A 22,014-nucleotide genomic window follows, 5' to 3' on the forward strand; every position below is an offset into this window, starting at 1 on the left:
GGACATTCCAGGAGACTTTATGGATGCATAACTTCTGTGATGATGTGTTACCGAATATTTCCTTCTCATCAGTCGAGTCCCCCGACAGGGAAGTGATGTTACAATATTTGGTAATTATATAGATGCTTACTTTCTCTATTTCATAGATGATGATTATGATCATGTAATGTTAGGCTAGCGCTGTTATAATTCATGTGCCTGTAGTACATATATCAAATCATAGCTTAAATTGTTGATTATTAAACTTTTATTCATTATTAATAAAATATAAATTTTTTTACCGAAATAAAGACCTAGTAGTCTTCTTGCCTAATTAGTATATTAGTGAGAGCTACGTAAGTAAGGGGTTTTCCCCTCCCGGAGTGAAAACTCGGTAAGACATAAATTGGCGTAGTCGGCAGGATTTTATGAAAGTAAGGTTTTTTTTCCCTTTCCTAAAAAGAATTTTGTGATAGATAATAGATGGATTTTTGTAAGTTTGATTGTCTAGACAAAGGAAATTGTTAAGTTGCTAGAAGATTGTTTCTTTTTGGCACAATAGAAATCCTTATAACTTTTTGTCTGAACATTATTTTGAAATTCTGTTTTTATCAAAGTAATATATTTTGATTGATAATTCTTCGTGCAAAAAAAAAATTAGCATTTGGCATTTTGCCAAGTTTTTGTTACATGTTTAAGAAACGAAAGGAAAAGCAGGAGGATGTTGTGGACGTGCCCGGTTGGACCGAGGCACCGTATAACATATTGGCACATGAATTGAGCAGTTCTGGGCTAGCGGAACAGTGGTTTAGTAAGCTCAAGGGTAGTGAACCCACTGATGTTGTTAATGTACTCAGGGGGGTCCCCGCAAAGGCGGGTGATGCAGTTAACCCCTCGATGTTGTTAAGTTACTCGAGGGTGTCCCTGCCAAGGCAGGTGATGCAGTGTCTCTATTGGGTGTTGGCCACCGCCTATAGAGCAGTTCACAAGAAGAACTCTTTGTTGTTGAAAAAAAATCAAGCTGAACAGAGGTTGATTGAATCTGAAGGAAGACGGGTAGTGCTGGAATGCAGGGGAAAAAAAATTACTAAAAGATAAGTTGGAACACTATCAGGGTGTAGCAGAAAAAGCTGCTATCAAAGCTGCTTAAAATAAATACCGTAAATGAAAAGGAAAAAAAAATAAGGACGGAAAATGAAATAATCCGGGAGCAAGCCCGTGATGCAGCTGGTCACCTTCAATTTGGAGATGACAGACAGCCCATTATGGTGGAACGAGGTGTTCCCCATACTTGAACCAGGATCTCAACTGAGGATTATACTCAAAATGAAGTAGATAGCATCTTAACCCAGTTTAAACAAAAACCTGGAGAAACAGAAATTGCATGGTTGGTTAGGATGCATGATTATGAAGGTCCAGGATGAATGTTTTATAGAGAAATAAGATCTCATCTGTAATATCTGTCAATATATTAATTGGTTGTGTATTTGTATAAGTGTGTAATACAGAGCTGGGATAGGCTCTGTACAGTGTTGTTATTTTGGTCATTTTGAATTGGCAGTACATTATATGAAGCTGTATTTTGTATAAGGCCGTGGTTTTTGTAGTTTGGCCTTGAAGTGCTTTCAAAGTGTCAGTGGACACTGCTGCAGTTTTATTTATATAGAGTTAATGTGTTAATTCCAAAGTGCAAAATAGGCAGGCTGTGTGAGCCTTGTATGTATGTATGTCAATGAGACATTATTCAACTCAGTTTGAGCTGAACTAGGTGGAGTGATTGAGATAAGGGATTTTCTTCTTGTAAAAATCAACTGAAAAGTGAAAGGAGAAAAAAAAAGGAAAAAAAAAATCCCTGAATGAGCATGTATGAATAAGTGATCACTAGGGTTGAGCGACTTTCATTTTTTTCAGATCGAGTAGGGTTTTGGGAAACCCGATTTTGTCCAGAGTCGAGTCGAGTGCATTCGGCCGATTATCGCTAAAAGTCGGGGATCGACCGAAACACGAAACCCAATGCAAGTCAATGGGGAAGCATAGTCGGCAGTGAGTGGAGGCCAGGAAAACACCTACAGTGCCCATTTTAATGCCAAAAACATCCATTCTTGTTTCTGAAGCTTGCCAATCGTAATTAACTTTATAATAATAGTTGGGCATAGGGAATTGGGGGTCATTTGGCAAAAGTTGTGGGGGGAGTAGGGCTGGCTCAATTTTTTCGTGGGCCCAGGAAATGCGGACTACGTCACGGCGGTGTTGCAGGGAAAGGTAAGTATTTAAACGTTGCAAGTGCTGTGATCCTGAGCAAGCAGGGGGGGGCCCACTCGTTCGCATTGGCACTGGCACAGGGCCCCTCAAAGTACGGCGGTGTGTTTGCATGGCGGGGGCGCCTCCCACCAGCAGCGACACTTTTGCGTACTCTGAGGGGCCCTGTGCCAGTGACGTCGCCAACGAGTATGCCCCCCCCACCTGATGAAGGAACCTGCACTTTCATCTGCACCTTCCTCTTTGTCCCTGTGTAAGGTGGTATAACATGCGAGAAGGGGAACCTTACTTTCAGCAGGGTCAGATTCTGGCTGTGTAGAGTACAAGGGGAATGTAGTGGTCTAGGTCAATGTACCAGCAGACTCATTTAGCAGTGGCTGGGCAATGGGCAGGATGAGGAGGAAACAGATATAGGGCCAAAGAATAAAGTAGGCTAAATGCAGTTCAAAATTGGTAACAGGACTAAACAGGCGGCATTGCTTTGTTCAGTGGAGTAGCAAACCCAAGAGCAGCAGACACTGTTTCAAGGGCCTAACCACACTAGTAGGCCAAATGCAGTTTAATATCTGATAGTATAGGGCGAAAGGCAGAATGTGGAAGCTCAGCTTTGTTCAGTTGAGGACAACACCAGGGAGGGGCAGAAGCCGTTAGTAGGCCCTAACCACCATTTTGTTTTTTCAAAACCACTTAATGAGAGCCGGAAGGTTGAAGCTCAGCTTTATTTAGTTGTGGGCAACACCAGGGAGGGGCAGAAGCCGTTAGTAGGCCCTATCCACCATTTTGTTTTTTCAAAACCACTTAATGAGAGCCGGAAGGTTGAAGCTCAGCTTTATTTAGTTGTGGGCAACACCAGGGAGGGGCAGAAGCCGTTAGTAGGCCCTATCCACCATTTTGTTTTTTCAAAACCACTTAATGAGAGCCGGAAGGTTGAAGCTCAGCTTTATTTAGTTGAGGGCAACACCAGGGAGGGGCAGAAGCCGTTAGTAGGCCCTATCCACCATTTTGTTTTTTCAAAACCACTTAATGAGAGCCGGAAGGTTGAAGCTCAGCTTTATTTAGTTGAGGTCAACACCAGGGAGGGGCAGAAGCCGTTAGTAGGCCCTATCCACCATTTTGTTTTTTCAAAACCACTTAATGAGAGCCGGAAGGTTGAAGCTCAGCTTTATTTAGTTGTGGGCAACACCAGGGAGGGGCAGAAGCCGTTAGTAGGCCCTATCCACCATTTTGTTTTTTCAAAACCACTTAATGAGAGCCGGAAGGTTGAAGCTCAGCTTTATTTAGTTGTGGGCAACACCAGGGAGGGGCAGAAGCCGTTAGTAGGCCCTATCCACCATTTTGTTTTTTCAAAACCACTTAATGAGAGCCGGAAGGTTGAAGCTCAGCTTTATTTAGTTGAGGGCAACACCACGGAGGGGCAGAAGCCGTTAGTAGGCCCTATCCACCATTTTGTTTTTTCAAAACCACTTAATGATAGCCGGAAGGTTGAAGCTCAGCTTTATTTAGTTGAGGGCAACACCAGGGAGGGGAAGAAGCCGTTAGTAGGCCCTATCCACCATTTTGTTTTTTCAAAACCACTTAATGATAGCCGGAAGGTTGAAGCTCAGCTTTATTTAGTTGAGGGCAACACCAGGGAGGGGAAGAAGCCGTTAGTAGGCCCTATCCACCATTTTTTTTTTCAAAACCACTTAATGAGAGCCGGAAGGTTGAAGCTCAGCTTTATTTAGTTGAGGGCAACACCAGGGAGGGGCAGAAGCCGTTAGTAGGCCCTATCCACCATTTTGTTTTTTCAAAACCACTTAATGATAGCCGGAAGGTTGAAGCTCAGCTTTATTTAGTTGAGGGCAACACCAGGGAGGGGAAGAAGCCGTTAGTAGGCCCTATCCACCATTTTGTTTTTTCAAAACCACTTAATGAGAGCCGGAAGGTTGAAGCTCAGCTTTATTTAGTTGTGGGCAACACCAGGGAGGGGCAGAAGCCGTTAGTAGGCCCTATCCACCATTTTGTTTTTTCAAAACCACTTAATGAGAGCCGGAAGGTTGAAGCTCAGCTTTATTTAGTTGAGGGCAACACCACGGAGGGGCAGAAGCCGTTAGTAGGCCCTATCCACCATTTTGTTTTTTCAAAACCACTTAATGATAGCCGGAAGGTTGAAGCTCAGCTTTATTTAGTTGAGGGCAACACCAGGGAGGGGAAGAAGCCGTTAGTAGGCCCTATCCACCATTTTGTTTTTTCAAAACCACTTAATGAGAGCCGGAAGGTTGAAGCTCAGCTTTATTTAGTTGTGGGCAACACCAGGGAGGGGCAGAAGCCGTTAGTAGGCCCTATCCACCATTTTGTTTTTTCAAAACCACTTAATGAGAGCCGGAAGGTTGAAGCTCAGCTTTATTTAGTTGTGGGCAACACCAGGGAGGGGCAGAAGCCGTTAGTAGGCCCTATCCACCATTTTGTTTTTTCAAAACCACTTAATGATAGCCGGAAGGTTGAAGCTCAGCTTTATTTAGTTGAGGGCAACACCAGGGAGGGGAAGAAGCCGTTAGTAGGCCCTATCCACCATTTTGTTTTTTCAAAACCACTTAATGATAGCCGGAAGGTTGAAGCTCAGCTTTATTTAGTTGAGGGCAACACCAGGGAGGGGAAGAAGCCGTTAGTAGGCCCTATCCACCATTTTTTTTTTTCAAAACCACTTAATGAGAGCCGGAAGGTTGAAGCTCAGCTTTATTTAGTTGAGGGCAACACCAGGGAGGGGCAGAAGCCGTTAGTAGGCCCTATCCACCATTTTGTTTTTTCAAAACCACTTAATGATAGCCGGAAGGTTGAAGCTCAGCTTTATTTAGTTGAGGGCAACACCAGGGAGGGGAAGAAGCCGTTAGTAGGCCCTATCCACCATTTTGTTTTTTCAAAACCACTTAATGAGAGCCGGAAGGTTGAAGCTCAGCTTTATTTAGTTGTGGGCAACACCAGGGAGGGGCAGAAGCCGTTAGTAGGCCCTATCCACCATTTTGTTTTTTCAAAACCACTTAATGAGAGCCGGAAGGTTGAAGCTCAGCTTTATTTAGTTGTGGGCAACACCAGGGAGGGGCAGAAGCCGTTAGTAGGCCCTATCCACCATTTTGTTTTTTCAAAACCACTTAATGATAGCCGGAAGGTTGAAGCTCAGCTTTATTTAGTTGAGGGCAACACCAGGGAGGGGAAGAAGCCGTTAGTAGGCCCTATCCACCATTTTGTTTTTTCAAAACCACTTAATGATAGCCGGAAGGTTGAAGCTCAGCTTTATTTAGTTGAGGGCAACACCAGGGAGGGGAAGAAGCCGTTAGTAGGCCCTATCCACCATTTTTTTTTTTCAAAACCACTTAATGAGAGCCGGAAGGTTGAAGCTCAGCTTTATTTAGTTGAGGGCAACACCAGGGAGGGGCAGAAGCCGTTAGTAGGCCCTATCCACCATTTTGTTTTTTCAAAACCACTTAATGATAGCCGGAAGGTTGAAGCTCAGCTTTATTTAGTTGAGGGCAACACCAGGGAGGGGCAGAAGCCGTTAGTAGGCCCTATCCACCATTTTGTTTTTTCAAAACCACTTAATGATAGCCGGAAGGTTGAAGCTCAGCTTTATTTAGTTGAGGGCAACACCAGGGAGGGGAAGAAGCCGTTAGTAGGCCCTATCCACCATTTTGTTTTTTCAAAACCACTTAATGATAGCCGGAAGGTTGAAGCTCAGCTTTATTTAGTTGAGGGCAACACCAGGGAGGGGAAGAAGCCGTTAGTAGGCCCTATCCACCATTTTGTTTTTTCAAAACCACTTAATGAGAGCCGGAAGGTTGAAGCTCAGCTTTATTTAGTTGTGGGCAACACCAGGGAGGGGCAGAAGCCGTTAGTAGGCCGTAACCAAAGTTGAAGGCCAAATGCAGTTTAATTTCTGATACTATAGGCCGAAAGCCAGAAGGTGGAAGCTCCGATTTAGACAGTGGAGGACAATTTGAATTTTGGACTGCAGACATACTTAGTAGGCTGTCCTCTGTGGACCATGCATCCAACACATTAACCCATTGTGCCGTAATGGACACGTAATCTTCCGTGGCCATGCCTAGAGGTCCATGCGTCTGTTGTCAGGTGCACCTTTGTACTCACAGATTGCCAGAGTGCATGGACAATGCGGTCTTCTACAAGCTGGTGGAGGGTTGGGATGGCTTTTCTCGCAAAAGAAGTGTCGACTGGTTAGCTTGTAGCGTGGTACAGCGTAGTCCATCATGGCCTTATTAATAGTAAATAAAATATATAACTAGGCTCTATGAACTTTTAAATAGGTTCCAGGGGTACACGGGCAGCATTGGTGTGGTCAGTGGAGGAGTATTGCAAGTAGGGGCCGCAGACAGGCTCACAAAGGCCTAAAATAACAAACAGTAGGCAGTCATGGCAGTTTGAAATCGGTTACATGGATACACAGGCAGGCACTCCAGGCAGCATTGTGGTCAGTGGAGGAGTATTGCAAGTAGGGGCCGCAGACAGGCTCACAAAGGCCTAAAATAACAAACAGTAGGCAGTCATGGCAGTTTGAAATCGGTTACATGGATACACGGGCAGGCAGCTTGGTGGTGAGTGGAGGAGTATTTAAAGTAGGGACCGCAGACAGGCTTCAAAGGCCTAACATAATAAAATGGGCTGGCTGTAGGCACTTTATAATTGGTTCCAGGGGTACACGGGCAGCAGTGGTCTGGTCAGTGGAGGACTAGTGGAAGGAGGGAGCGCAGAAAGGCTTCAAAGGCCTAAAATAACAAACAATAGGCTCATGGCAGTTTTACAGCGGTTACATGGATACACGGGCAGGCAGCTTGGTGGTCAGTGGAGGAGTAGGGACCGCAGACAGGCTATCAAAGGCCTAAAATAACAAACAATAGGCTCATGGCAGTTTTACAGCGGTTACATGGATACACGGGCAGGCAGCTTGGTGGTGAGTGGAGGAGTATTTAAAGTATGGACCGCAGACAGGCTTCGAAGGCCTAACACAATAAAATGGGCTGGCTGTAGGCACTTTAAAATTGGTTCCAGGGGTACACGGGCAGCAGTGGTCTGGTCAGTGGAGGCCTAGTGGAAGGAGGGACCGCAGACAGGCTTCGAAGGCCTAACACAATAAAATGGGCTGGCTGTAGGCACTTTAAAATTGGTTCCAGGGGTACACGGGCAGCAGTGGTCTGGTCAGTGGAGGACTAGTGGAAGGAGGGAGCGCAGAAAGGCTTCAAAGGCCTAAAATAACAAACAATAGGCTCATGGCAGTTTTACAGCGGTTACATGGATACACGGGCAGGCAGCTTGGTGCTGAGTGGAGGAGTAGTGCAAGGAGTGTCTGTCCCAGTACTCCCAAAATATAAATAGATGTTAATGTCTCGCAAAACAACCAAAATAAAAAAAAAGGTGGCATACTTAGGTACAGGGGTGGGCTCATCTGCTGTGTTTCTGACATAGTAATTTGGCAGTAACTATTTAATGGTGCCAATATAGGACACAGACACAGACTACTTTAAGTTGCATCATAGATGTCTACAAATTTGTATTGTCAGTGCCAGACATTGAATGATGTCAGCGAATAGACTAAAGATTGGTGGAGCTGTGCGACATAATTTTGCACGTGGTAGAGCCCAGTTTGAGCTGGGGTAGGGGGGAACTCTCTTGAGGCCGGCGGGACCGCCCCAGGGCCACTCATGTTACAACGGTGTGTCTGACGTTGGGTGCGCACCACCACCGCCAGAGACACTACATTGTACTATGAGGGACCCAGTAGCAATGCCGTCAACCAAAAGCGAGCACACCCACCTCTTCAGACAAACAGCAGTCTCACGGGTGCTTGCGCCAAGTCGCGATACCACGGCCCCGTGTGGGGAGTTTGGCCATTTAGGGAGGTGTAAACATGTCGTATGCTGTACAATCTGCAGCAGCAAATTAGACATTAGAAAAGTAATTCACAGGCAAGAGCTTTTCATAGGAAAGCTAGGTGTCGGCCGGGCAAGGTGGGGCAAAAGATTTTGAAATCCAGTTGTGGTTCATTTTAATGAATGTTAGATCGTCAACATTTTGGGTAGCCAGACGAGTCCTTTTTTCGGTTAATATTGACCCTGCAGCACTGAATACTCTTTCTGATAGGACACTTGCTGCCGGGCAAGCAAGCTCCTGCAATGCATATTCTGCCAATTCTGGCCAGGTGTCTAATTTGGAGGCCCAGTAATCAAATGGGAATGACGGTTGAGGGAGAACATCGATAAGGGATGAAAAATAGTTAGTAACCATACTGGACAAATGTTGTCTCCTGTCACTTTCAATTGATGCAGCAGTACCTGTCCTGTCTGCGGTCATAGCAAAATCACTCCACAACCTGGTCAGAAAACCCCTCTGTCCAACGCCACTTCTGATGTGTGCACCCCTAACACTCCTAGTCTGCTGCCCCCTGGAGCTCGTGTGAGAACGATCACGTGCGCTGTGTGCTGGGAATGCCTGAAGCAAACGGTCAACAAGAGTTGATTGTTTGGTTGCTAATATTAGTTCCAAGTTCTCATGTGGCATAATATTTTGCAATTTGCCTTTATAGCGTGGATCAAGGAGGCAGGCCAACCAGTAATCGTCATCGTTCATCATTTTCGTAATGCGTGTGTCCCTTTTTAGGATACGTAAGGCATAATCCGCCATGTGGGCCAAAGTTCCAGTTGTCAAATCTCCGGTTGTGATTGGTTGAGGGGCAGTTGCAGGCAAATCTACGTCACTTGTGTCCCTCAAAAAACCAGAACCCGGCCGTGACACGCAACCAATTTCCTGTGCCCCCGTGAAAGTTTCCGCATTAAAAATATACTCATCCCCATCATCCTCCTCGTCCTCCACCTCCTCTTCGCCCGCTACCTCGTCCTGTACACTGCCCTGACCAGACAATGGCTGACTGTCATCAAGGCTTCCCTCTTCCTCTGGTGCAGACGCCTGCTCCTTTATGTGCGTCAAACTTTGCATCAGCAGACGCATTAGGGGGATGCTCATGCTTATTACGGCGTTGTCTGCACTAACCAGCCGTGTGCATTCCTCAAAACACTGAAGGACTTGACACATGTCTTGTATCTTCGACCACTGCACACCTGACAACTCCATGTCTGCCATCCTACTGCCTGCCCGTGTATCCTCCCACAAATAAATAACAGCACGCCTCTGTTCGCACAGTCTCTGAAGCATGTGCAGTGTTGAGTTCCACCTTGTTGCAACGTCTATGATTAGGCGATGCTGGGGAAGGTTCAAAGACCGCTGATAGGTCTGCATACGGCTGGCGTGTACAGGCGAACGTCGGATATGTGAGCAAAGTGCACGCACTTTGAGGAGCAGGTCGGAGAACCCAGGATAAGTTTTCAATAAGCACTGCACCACCAGGTTTAAGGTGTGAGCCAGGCAAGGAATGTGTTTCAGTTGGGAAAGGGAGATGGCAGCCATGAAATTCCTTCCGTTATCACTCACTACCTTGCCTGCCTCAAGATCTACTGTGCCCAGCCACGACTGCGTTTCTTGTTGCAAGAACTCGGACAGAACTTCCGCGGTGTGTCTGTTGTCGCCCAAACACTTCATAGCCAATACAGCCTGCTGACGCTTGGCAGTAGCTGGCCCATAATGGGACAACTGGTGTGCAACAGTGTCATCTGCCGATGGAGTGGTTGGCCGACTGCGTTCTGTGGAAGAGCTGTAGCTTCTGCAGGAGGACGAGGAGGAGGAGGAGGGGGTGCGAACGCCTACAGCCAACTGTTTCCTAGACCGTGGGCTAGGCACAACTGTCCCTAAATTGATGTCGCCTGTGGACCCTGCATCCACCACATTCACCCAGTGTGCCGTGATGGACACATAACGTCCCTGGCCATGCCTACTGGTCCATGCATCTGTAGTCAGGTGCACCTTTGTACTCACAGATTGCCTAAGTGCATGGACGATGCGCTGTTTAACATGCTGGTGCAGGGCTGGGATGGCTTTTCTGGAAAAAAAGTGTCGACTAGGTAGCTCGTATCGTGGTTCAGCGTACTCCATCAGGGCTTTAAAAGCTTCGCTTTCAACTAAACGGTAGGGCATCATCTCTAACGAGATTAGTCTAGCTATGTGGGCGTTAAAACCCTGTGTACGCGGATGCGAGGATAAGTACTTCCTTTTTCTAACCAGAGTCTCATGTAGGGTGAGCTGGACTGGAGAGCAGGAGATCGTGGAACTTTCGGGTGTGCCGGTGTACATGGCAGACTGAGAGACGGTTGGAGACGGTATTGTTTCCACCGGTGCCCTAGATGCAATATTTCCTCCTACTAAACTGGTGATTCCCTGACCCTGACTGCTTTTGGCTGGCAAAGAAACCTGCACAGATACTGCCGGTGGTGCGGAAAATGGTGGCCTTACAGTGACGGAAGGGATGTTGCGTTGCTGACTAGCTTCATTGGCCGAGGGTGCTACAACCTTAAGGGACGTTTGGTAGTTAGTCCAGGCTTGAAAATGCATGGTGGTTAAGTGTCTATGCATGCAACTAGTATTTAGACTTTTCAGATTCTGACCTCTGCTTAAGCTAGTTGAACATTTTTGACAGATGACTTTGCGCTGATCATTTGGATGTTGTTTAAAAAAATGCCAGACTGCACTCTTCCTAGACTCGGATCCCTTTTCAGGGATTGCAGACTGAGCTTTAACCGGATGGCCACGCTGTCCTCCAACAGGTTTTGGCTTTGACACGCGTTTTGGGCCAGATACGGGCCCGGCAGATGGAACCTGTTGCGATGTTGATGCCTGCTGCGGCCCCTCCTCCACCTCCGCTTCTGAACTACTGCCGCCTGCACCCTGTTCCCCCAATGGCTGCCAATCGGGGTCAATAACTGGGTCATCTATTACCTCCTCTTCGAGCTCGTGTGCAACTTCGTCTGTGTCACTGTGTCGGTCGGTGGTATAGCGTTCGTGGCGGGGCAACATAGTCTCATCAGGGTCTGATTGTGGATCTGTACCCTGAGAGGGCAATGTGGTGGTCTGAGTCAAAGGAGCAGCATAGTACTCTGGCTGTGGCTGTGCATCAGTGCACTCCATGTCAGAATCTACTTGTAATGGGCATGGCCTGTTAAATGTTTCACTTTCTAAGCCAGGGACGGTATGTGTAAAGAGCTCCATGGAGTGACCCATTGTGTCGCCTGCTGCATCCTTCTCTCTTGTTGTAGTTTTTGCTGAGGAGGACAAGGAAGCGACTTGTCCCTGACCGTGAACATCCACAAGCGACGCGCTGCTTTTACATTTACCAGTTTCGGAAGAGGAGGCAAAAGAGCTAGAGGCTGAGTCTGCAATGTAAGCCAAAACTTGCTGTTGCTGCTCCGCCTTTAAAAGCGGTTTTCCTACTCCCAGAAAAGAGAGCGTTCGAGGCCTTGTGTAGCCTGACGACGAAACTGGCTCCACAGCTCCAGACTTAGGTGGAATATTTTTATCCCCACGACCACCTGATGCTCCACTACCACTACCATCATTACCAGCTGACAATGAACGCCCACGACGACCTCTTGCACCAGACTTCCTCATTGTTTAAAAATCGTAACCAAACTAACTTTATTTGTTGCTGTCAAACAACTTACACGGTGAGCTATAACTTCAGTATGATTTCAATATCCCTTAACAGGTTGGTGAGACCACAAGGAAAATCAGGCACAATGTTACACACTCTGTTTTCTGTGACACCAAATCACAGAGATGACACACACGCAGGACTGTCACTCAAGCACTAATGTCAATATTAATCTCCCACCTAATTTATTTTATTTTTTTTCTCTGTGAGACTTTAGAAACCAAATAATATTTAAAAAAAAACAAAAAAACAAGGCTTTCTATGGCCCACTGAATGAGAGATGGCACGCACAGGAGTGGCACACAAGCCCTGACTGAGGCCAATATTTTTCTCCCACTGATTGATGTAGTGTTTTTGTGTTGAGGTTGATTTTAAAACACAAATGAAGGAAAAAAATAAAAAGGCTTTCTATGGCCCACAATTAGAGAGAGAGGTGGCACACCCAGGAGTCAAGACTGGCACACAAGCTGAAATGGCAATATTACTCTCCCACTGTTTTTTTATGTATTTTTTTTTTTTTTTCAGGGAGACTTTAGAAACCAAATAATATTAAAAAAAAAACAAAAAAACAAGGCTTTCTATGGCCCACTGAATGAGAGGGACAGAGGTGGCACACCCAGGAGTGAAGACTGGCACACAAGCTGAAAGGGCAATATTACTCTCCCACTGTTTTTTTAGGTATTTTTTTTGTTTCAGGGAGACTTTAGAAACCAAATAATATTTAAAAAAAAAAAATAAATAAATAGGCTTTCTATAGCCCACTGAATGAGAGATAGCACACACAGCAGTGGCACACAAGCCCTGACTGAGGCCAATATTTTTCTCCCACTGATTGATGTAGTGTTTTTGTGTTGAGGTAGATTTTAGAACACAAATGAAGGAAAAAATAAATAGGCTTTCTATGGCCCACTGAATGAGAGGGACAGAGGTGGCACACCCAGGAGTGAAGACTGGCACACAAGCTGAAATGGCAATATTACTCTCCCACTGTTTTTTTATGTATTTTTTTTTTTATTTTCAGGGAGACTTTAGAAACCAAATAATATTAAAAAAAAAAAAAAAAACAAGGCTTTCTATGGCCCACTGAATGAGAGGGACAGAGGTGGCACACCCAGGAGTCAAGACTGGCACACAAGCTGAAATGGCAATATTACTCTCCCACTGTTTTTTTATGTATTTTTTTTTTATTTTCAGGGAGACTTTAGAAACCAAATAATATTAAAAAAAAACAAAAAAACAAGGCTTTCTATGGCCCACTGAATGAGAGGGACAGAGGTGGCACACCCAGGAGTCAAGACTGGCACACAAGCTGAAATGGCAATATTACTCTCCCACTGTTTTTTTATGTATTTTTTTTTTTATTTTCAGGGAGACTTTAGAAACCAAATAAATTAAAAAAAAAAACAAAAAAACAAGGCTTTCTATGGCCCACTGAATGAGAGGGACAGAGGTGGCACACCCAGGAGTGAAGACTGGCACACAAGCTGAAAGGGCAATATTACTCTCCCACTGTTTTTTTAGGTATTTTTTTTTTTATTTTCAGGGAGACTTTAGAAACCAAATAATATTAAAAAAAAAAAAAAAAAACAAGGCTTTCTATGGCCCACTGAATGAGAGGGACAGAGGTGGCACACCCAGGAGTGAAGACTGGCACACAAGCTGAAAGGGCAATATTACTCTCCCACTGTTTTTTTATGTATTTTTTTTTTTATTTTCAGGGAGACTTTAGAAACCAAATAATATTAAAAAAAAAAAAAAAAAAACAAGGCTTTCTATGGCCCACTGAATGAGAGATGGCACGCACAGGAGTGGCACACAAGCCCTGACTGAGGCCAATATTTTTCTCCCACTGATTGATGTAGTGTTTTTGTGTTGAGGTTGATTTTAAAACACAAATGAAGGAAAAAAATAAAAAGGCTTTCTATGGCCCACAATTAGAGAGAGAGGTGGCACACCCAGGAGTCAAGACTGGCACACAAGCTGAAATGGCAATATTACTCTCCCACTGTTTTTTTATGTATTTTTTTTTTATTTTCAGGGAGACTTTAGAAACCAAATAATATTAAAAAAAAAACAAAAAAACAAGGCTTTCTATGGCCCACTGAATGAGAGGGACAGAGGTGGCACACCCAGGAGTGAAGACTGGCACACAAGCTGAAAGGGCAATATTACTCTCCCACTGTTTTTTTAGGTATTTTTTTTGTTTCAGGGAGACTTTAGAAACCAAATAATATTTTAAAAAAAAAAATAAATAAATAGGCTTTCTATAGCCCACTGAATGAGAGATAGCACACACAGCAGTGGCACACAAGCCCTGACTGAGGCCAATATTTTTCTCCCACTGATTGATGTAGTGTTTTTGTGTTGAGGTAGATTTTAGAACACAAATGAAGGAAAAAATAAATAGGCTTTCTATGGCCCACTGAATGAGAGGGACAGAGGTGGCACACCCAGGAGTCAAGACTGGCACACAAGCTGAAAGGGCAATATTACTCTCCCACTGTTTTTTTATGTATTTTTTTTTTTATTTTCAGGGAGACTTTAGAAACCAAATAATATTAAAAAAAAAAAAACAAAACAAGGCTTTCTATGGCCCACTGAATGAGAGATGGCACGCACAGGAGTGGCACACAAGCCCTGACTGAGGCCAATATTTTTCTCCCACTGATTGATGTAGTGTTTTTGTGTTGAGGTTGATTTTAAAACACAAATGAAGGAAAAAAATAAAAAGGCTTTCTATGGCCCACAATTAGAGAGAGAGGTGGCACACCCAGGAGTCAAGACTGGCACACAAGCTGAAATGGCAATATTACTCTCCCACTGTTTTTTTATGTATTTTTTTTTTATTTTCAGGGAGACTTTAGAAACCAAATAATATTAAAAAAAAAAAAAAAAAACAAGGCTTTCTATGGCCCACTGAATGAGAGGGACAGAGGTGGCACACCCAGGAGTCAAGACTGGCACACAAGCTGAAATGGCAATATTACTCTCCCACTGTTTTTTTATGTATTTTTTTTTTTATTTTCAGGGAGACTTTAGAAACCAAATAATATTAAAAAAAAAAAAAAAAAAAGGCTTTCTATGGCCCACTGAATGAGAGGGACAGAGGTGGCACACCCAGGAGTCAAGACTGGCACACAAGCTGAAAGGGCAATATTACTCTCCCACTGTTTTTTTAGGTATTTTTTTTGTTTCAGGGAGACTTTAGAAACCAAATAATATTTAAAAAAAAATAATAAATAAATAGGCTTTCTATAGCCCACTGAATGAGAGATAGCACACACAGCAGCGGCACACAAGCCCTGACTGAGGCCAATATTTTTCTCCCACTGATTGATGTAGTGTTTTTGTGTTGAGGTAGATTTTAGAACACAAATGAAGGAAAAAATAAATAGGCTTTCTATGGCCCACTCAGTGAGAGATGGCACACACAGGGATGGCACTGTAGCAGAAATGCCAATCTTAATCTCCCACAAAAAAAAAAAACAGGGACTGTCCTACAATTACTATCTCCCCTGCAGTAATCTCAGCCAGGTATGGCAGGCAGCAATAGGAGTGGACTGATGCACAAATTAAATAAAAAGTGTGGACAAACAAAAAAGATAGCTGTGCAGAAAGGAAGGAACAAGAGGATATGTGCTTTGATAAAAGCAGTTGGTTTCCACAGTGGCGTACACACAGGAATACAGCTATCAGGGAGCCTTCTAGGGCAGCCCAATGAGCTACAGCGCTGAGGGGAAAAAAAAAAAAAAATAGCTTCCACTGTCCCTGCACACCGAAGGTGGTGTTGGACAGTGGAAATCGCTGCAGCACAAGCGGTTTGGTGGTTAGTGGACCCTGCCTAACGCTCTCCCTGATTCTGACGAAGCGGCAGCAACCTCTCCCTAAGCTCAGATCAGCAGCAGTAAGATGGCGGTCGGCGGGAACGCCCCTTTATAGCCCCTGTGACGCCGCAGACAGCAAGCCAATCACTGCAATGCCCTTCTCTAAGATGGTGGGGACCAGGACCTATGTCATCACGCTGCCCACACTCTGCGTTCACCTTCATTGGCTGAGAAATGGCGCTTTTCGCGTCATTGAAACGCGACTTTGGCGCGAAAGTCGCGTACCGCATGGCCGACAAGCACAGGGGTCGGATCGGGTTTCATGAGACGCCGACTTAGCCAAAAGTCGGCGACTTTTGAAAATGATCGACCCGTTTCGCTCAACCCTAGTGATCACATAAGTATCATTACTTATCTAACTGTTGTTGAAGGTCCAAGGACCGGCCCAAGTGGTGAAATTTTTAGGAATTCAATGGAACAAAGGACATAGGAAAATCTTGCCTAAAGCTAGACAGACAATAATCAATTTCCCAGTTCCTAATTGGAAAAACATATAAAAAAATGGAAGGTCATGGTAAGAGCAGTCAATATGCGGAATTATATGCAATTTTCTTAGCTCTGAGTTTTGAGCAAGGACGTGAATGTCACTTGTATACAGACTCTTGGTCAGTAGCAAATGGACTAGCTACCTGGACGATGGGGTGGAAAAAATATGGATGGCTTATCCATGGAAAAGAAGTTTGGGGGAAAGAGGTGTGGGAGAGTATTGAAGAAATAATGCAAACCACGCCTACCACTGTTTTTTATGTTGATGCACATGTACCTGCTGATTCACTTGAACGTTTGTTTAATTCTGAAGCAGATAGAGCAGCTGCCATTCAACAAACAACTGCGGAAACCGATAAAGCAAAAGAAACATGGCTTCACGGTACGGCCGTTTGGGCACATCAGAAAAGTGGACACCTGGGAGAAAAAGCCACTTACAGGTGGGCCCAGGAAAGAGGAGTTCCCCTCACCATGGACATAATGAAACAAATTATTGCACAGTGTCCTGTTTGTCAACATTCCCAAAGGAGAGAGGTGCCACACACAGTAATGGGACACATAGGGAGGGGACAATTACCTGCACAAATTTGGCAAATGGACTTTATAGGGCCACTATCAGAGAGCAGAGGGTGTAAGTATGTCTGTACCGCAGTAGACACATACTCAAGCCTGATGGTAGGTTTCCCATGCAAGGCAGCTACACAATGGAGTACACTGAGAACTTTAGAAATCATAACACAGTATTATGGGGTCCCACTTCAAGTACAGACAGATAATGGGTCACATTTTACTGGACAAGTCAAAGACTATGCTATGGAACACAACATTCAATGGGTATATCACATGCCTTATTACCCTCAAGCAGCAGGGTTAGTAGAGAGAATGAATGGGTTACTAAACGTCACCCTAAAAAAGTTGAACCAATCTGACACTTCATTCGGGCAATGGAGGGATAATCTAAGTGATGCCCTCCAGATAATAAACAATAGGCCCATAACTGATTCCATGACTCCTCTGATGAGGATGTTGACACCCAATCTTACAATACATGAAGCACATGTAGTAGAGACTATTATCTACTGGAAAATACATGAAGAGGCCAGGATCCCTGAAAGGGCAACACCCCTATCAGCTGGACTGGATTTGAGTGCACTAGATGTAACAGTCATTCCTTCAGGTAAGGTGGTTCCGATTTCCACTGGATTGGGTTGTCAAATCCCTAAAAGGTCACTATGGTCAGATTGCTACTCGTTCCAGTTTTGCATTAAAAGGGGCCATAGTGGTGGGAGGAATTATTGATGCAGATTATCAAGGAGAAATTAAAGTATTGATGTTAAATTTGGGAACAGAGCCATTGATCATTGAGAAAAAACAGAAAATGGCTCAGATGTTATTAATACCCGTAAACTTATCTCTGGGGGAAGAAGGTCATGCCCCCACTGAATTAACCGTAAGAGGAGATAAAGGTTTTGGCTCCTCTGAAGTAACTAATGTTGGAGCTCAAATTTGGGTACAAAATGCTCAAGGACCGCCTTCAGAAGCTGAGATAATTGCAGTAGGCAGGGACCGCACCTTGCTGATCATGAGGCCAGGTGTAGAAAAATGGGAGTATATCCCACAGGGGAAAAAAAAAAATGTTATTTGCGGGAATAAAAGTGTTATGTTCTGATTTCTGCAGATTTCCTTCCTAATCGTATGTGGAATCCTTGGAGGCGTATTTTTGGACATCGTTGAAGCATGGACTCCCGGTGTCCAATTAACAAGTGAGCGAGTGCCACCTTTGAGGTCACCTGGTGATTGGAATGTCTACAATGTCACAAAGGATGGAAGGAAAAACTTTCGTGATATACTGGCTACTGTAAATATAACTTTATCTAACACCAGTTCTGTATGGATGTATGGGCCTGTAATTGAAGAACCGACTCCATACAATTATCCAGGAAGGAAGTATTGGCCAAGTACTGTTTTGACCAACGGAACTGGAACTGTAAAGATAACATATGAAGACAATATAGCATGTTGGGAAGCTGAAATGACAGAATTAAATTTAACGACTGGACTAATCGAATCTCGAGTATACGCTAATTATACTTCTAGAAGGTTGAATGATACCAGCTTTATATTTTGTTTAAATGGAACAAAATTGATAGTGTGTTCTAATATGACAGATAAAGTATATTCCACTGATTTTAGGAGGTATTATCCAAATTGGAGGGATTATCTTAGAATAATACAGGTAATGTGTAGGTATGTAGTATTGCCATTGATGTTGGGGCTTCCGGGGAATATATTTTTCTGGATGCCAAAATTCAATGGACTTTATGTTGATAACAATAACAAAACTCATGATTTATTTATCTGTGAAGATACTCTGGAAGGCAAAACTTGTAAATTACACTCAGTTTATGCAAAGTTTGCAAAATCATAACATATAATCACTACTACGATTATAAGTAATACAATGGTTAAAATGGGTTCAGTTATAGCCGATGCCACTTCTCATTATTGGTATGATATTTTTCTTGGGTACTCGCCATCCGCTAAGAAAATGTTGGACTGGGTAATCCACCCACTCCTTGTGGTCATGATAATAGTTATCATAATGTCAATATGGAACTGTTACATGGCTTACAAAGTGTTCTGTAGGAGACCTAAGGTCCTAATGGTCACCTATGGTAATGGCAAATAGTTACATGATATCAAGGACCGTTTGTGATACAAATGAGACAAGAATGTCTGAATGTATGTGTAGATAGTGATTTCATGTATCTATTGCCATTAACTGAGTAAAACAAGACAAAAATGGAAGCGGGAAAGTGCCCTCAGAGTGACCTATTTGTATTGTATGAGGAGATGTGGCATAAACAGCTATGTACGCATGCGCAGCGGCATTCTTGTAGTGTGAGGAAAATATTGTCAAGGGTGAACAACAAGATAAGCATGGAATTTGTACAATAACAGCTCGTGATCTGTAAAATAACAAGTTATATGGGAAAAATGCCAGTACGCATGACGAAACTTAATCCAGTTTTAAGTGTATAAAACAGGACGGCATCTAGGTGGGGGTAGGGACATTCCAGGAGACTTTATGGACGCATAACTTCTGTGATGATGTGTTACCGAATATTTCCTTCTCATCAGTCGAGTCCCCCGACAGGGAAGTGATGTTACAATATTTGGTAATTATATAGATGCTTACTTTCTCTATTATATAGATGATGATTATGATCATGTAATGTTAGGCTAGCGCTGTTATAATTCATGTGCCTGTAGTACATATATCAAATCATAGCTTAAATTGTTGATTATTAAACTTTATTTCATTATTAATAAAATATAAATTGTTTTACCGAAATAAAGACCTAGTAGTCTTCTTGTCAAATTAGTATATTAGTAAGCGCTACGTAAGTAAGGGGTTTTCCCCTCCCGGAGTGAAAACTCGGTAAGACAGTGATCAGTGACCAAAAAAAGGTCCTGATCATTCCCATCGACCAACGATCTCCCAGCAGGGGCCTGATCGTTGGTCGCTGTCACACATAACGAGATCGTTAGCAGGATCGTTGCTACGTCACCAAAAGCGTGACGTTGCAACGATATCGTTAATGATATCGTTATGTGTGACTCAGCCTTTAGACTCACTATTTGGCTTGACCGCACATTGCAATACTTTTGTATTCCGGTGAATTATGGCTGTTAGTGTTAGGGGTGGGCCATTCCGGAGCTGATACATCACCAGAGCAGAAAGTATCCAAGCACCAACGATAAGGCACCATATCACGGACATGCTCAGTAAGGTGATTTCTGGACTTAGATTCCAGAGAGTGGGGCTGCCTCTGTATACAACTGGTTACCATAGACTTTAGCTGGCGAGCAAACAGTAACCACATGTAGAACCAGGCTTTCCCAGGCTCCTGCCTGGGAAAGTTGCTGGGACCAATGTCTGTGCTAAGCAGCAGACCCAGTGGCTGCACCTGAATGGGAGACCAGAGCAACAACCAGTTCCTGCAATACAGCCCACATGGCAGGGAAGTCCTGTCCTCTAACAGCAAGTTACAGCATATAGCTTTGTTGATTGAATGTTCTCTAGGGTGATATGAACCTCTCAAAATGTTCCTGTGTCCTAACTGCATTGACCCTAAATAGAGGTGCCAGACCCTGACCTTTGTTTGCACCCTCCCCCTTGCTGCACTATTTTCTCCTACTGGCTGGCTCTCTGCTTTTTATGCTGATTCATAAATGGAGATTTGACATGGGGTATAGTATAACGTCCTCTGTCAGGAATGGGTTGTTGACTCATGGGTTTGTCCAGCTTGCTTCATTCTTGTTATGCAACTTTCCATTAATTCCTGAAAAGCACCAGAAGGGATTAATAAATTACTTGACGGCAGTTTTGAATATGACAAGGGTGGCTGTTTTCAAAATGATACCACATGTAAGGGTTTTCCAATATATAGGACCCCCAAAGTGACTTCAAAACTGAAGAGGTCAGTAAAAAAAAAAGGTTTTGTAAATTTCAAATAAAAAATAAAAAATACTGCTACAATTTTAAAGCGTCTAAAATCCTAACAAAAATAAAAGAACATTTTACAGAAGGTACTGATGTAAAGCAGACATGAAGCAAATGTTATTTAATAACTAATTTGTGTGCTATGGGAATCTGGATTAGGCCGGGGTCACACTTGCGAGTGCAATGTAAGAAACTTGCGCGAGTCTCTCGCCTCAATACCTGTCATTGCCACCGGCACTCGGGACCGGAGCGTTCGGCTACATTTATTTCTGTGCAGCTGAAAAATCTAAAAAGTGTCATATCTCAGAATATGGTGACACAAACATACTTTTTTCCCGCAAATGTAACAATTTTTTTTCAGCACTTAACTAACAAAAAAGTTTCTAGTTTGTATTTTGAAATCTAGTGACAGATCCATGATTACACGGATAACAATATATTTTCAGGTGTAAACGCAGTATGATGTGTGTAATATAAGTGACTCTTCTTTAACCCCTTCATGCCGCAGCCCATTTTCATTTCTTCCTTTCCGTTTTTCTCTCCTCTTCTTCCCAGAGACACTCTTATTTTTCTGTCCACATTGACATATGATGGGCTTGCTTTTGGCGGCAAGAGAATTGTTTTTACACTGTACATATTGTGGTGAAAATTACATGTCCCAATACTTTTATTATTTCAGTGGTAAGAAAAAATCTGAAGCAAAAAAAAAACATTGGAGTTGTTTGGCCATTTTCAGAGACCCGTAACAGTTTTATTTTTTATCCGCTAGAGTGATAGCTCATGTTTTGCGGGGCAAACCAATAGTGGTATATATGTGACTTTTTGATCGCTTGTTACAGCATTTTTAGTGGAATTGTGGTGACCAAAAAAACATTATTTTGGTGTTCTTTCATTTTTTCCATTTATGGTGTTCACAGATCGAGGTAATTTTTTTTTATATTTTGTTAGATCGGACTTCTCTGAATTCGGTAATAACACATATGTGTATTTTTTTTTTTTTTTTTTTAATATCTTTATTTTTAATGGAAGGAAAGGAAGATGACTTGAACTTTTAGTTTTTAGTTTTTTCACATTATCTTAAAACTTTTTTTTTTTACTGATTTTGTTAGCCACTTAGGAGGCTAACCCCTTACCGACATCGGACGTACTATACCTTCCGATGTCGGCTCCCCTGCTTTGATGCAGGGCTCCGCGGTGAGCCCGCATCAAAGCCGGGACATGTCAGCTGTTTTGAACAGCTGACATGTGCCCGCAATAGGCGCGAGCAGAATCGTGATCTGCCCGCGCCTATTAACTAGTTAAATGCCGCTGTCAAA

At 43.5% G+C, this 22,014-nt stretch overlaps 1 protein-coding gene and 1 long non-coding RNA gene across 4 annotated transcripts in view; one reads left to right on the forward strand and one right to left on the reverse strand.

Annotated features, from left to right (window-relative positions):
* LOC143765630 (uncharacterized) lies at positions 1-19,550 on the forward strand. Of its 3 annotated transcripts, none has more exons than XR_013213437.1 (3): positions 1-110; positions 16,508-16,631; positions 17,870-19,550. It is a non-coding gene; the product is annotated as an uncharacterized LOC143765630 (long non-coding RNA). The 3 variants fall into 3 exon arrangements; XR_013213436.1 differs by having other exon boundaries at positions 26-110; positions 16,505-16,631; XR_013213435.1 differs by lacking the exon at positions 1-110 and having other exon boundaries at positions 16,040-16,631.
* LOC143765631 (NXPE family member 2-like) overlaps positions 1-22,014 on the reverse strand; it is a 354,683-nt gene that overhangs the window by 329,827 nt on the left and 2,842 nt on the right. The window lies entirely within an intron of this gene.

Source organism: Ranitomeya variabilis, chromosome 4, assembly GCF_051348905.1.
Source record: "Ranitomeya variabilis isolate aRanVar5 chromosome 4, aRanVar5.hap1, whole genome shotgun sequence".
NCBI lineage: Eukaryota > Metazoa > Chordata > Amphibia > Anura > Dendrobatidae > Ranitomeya > Ranitomeya variabilis.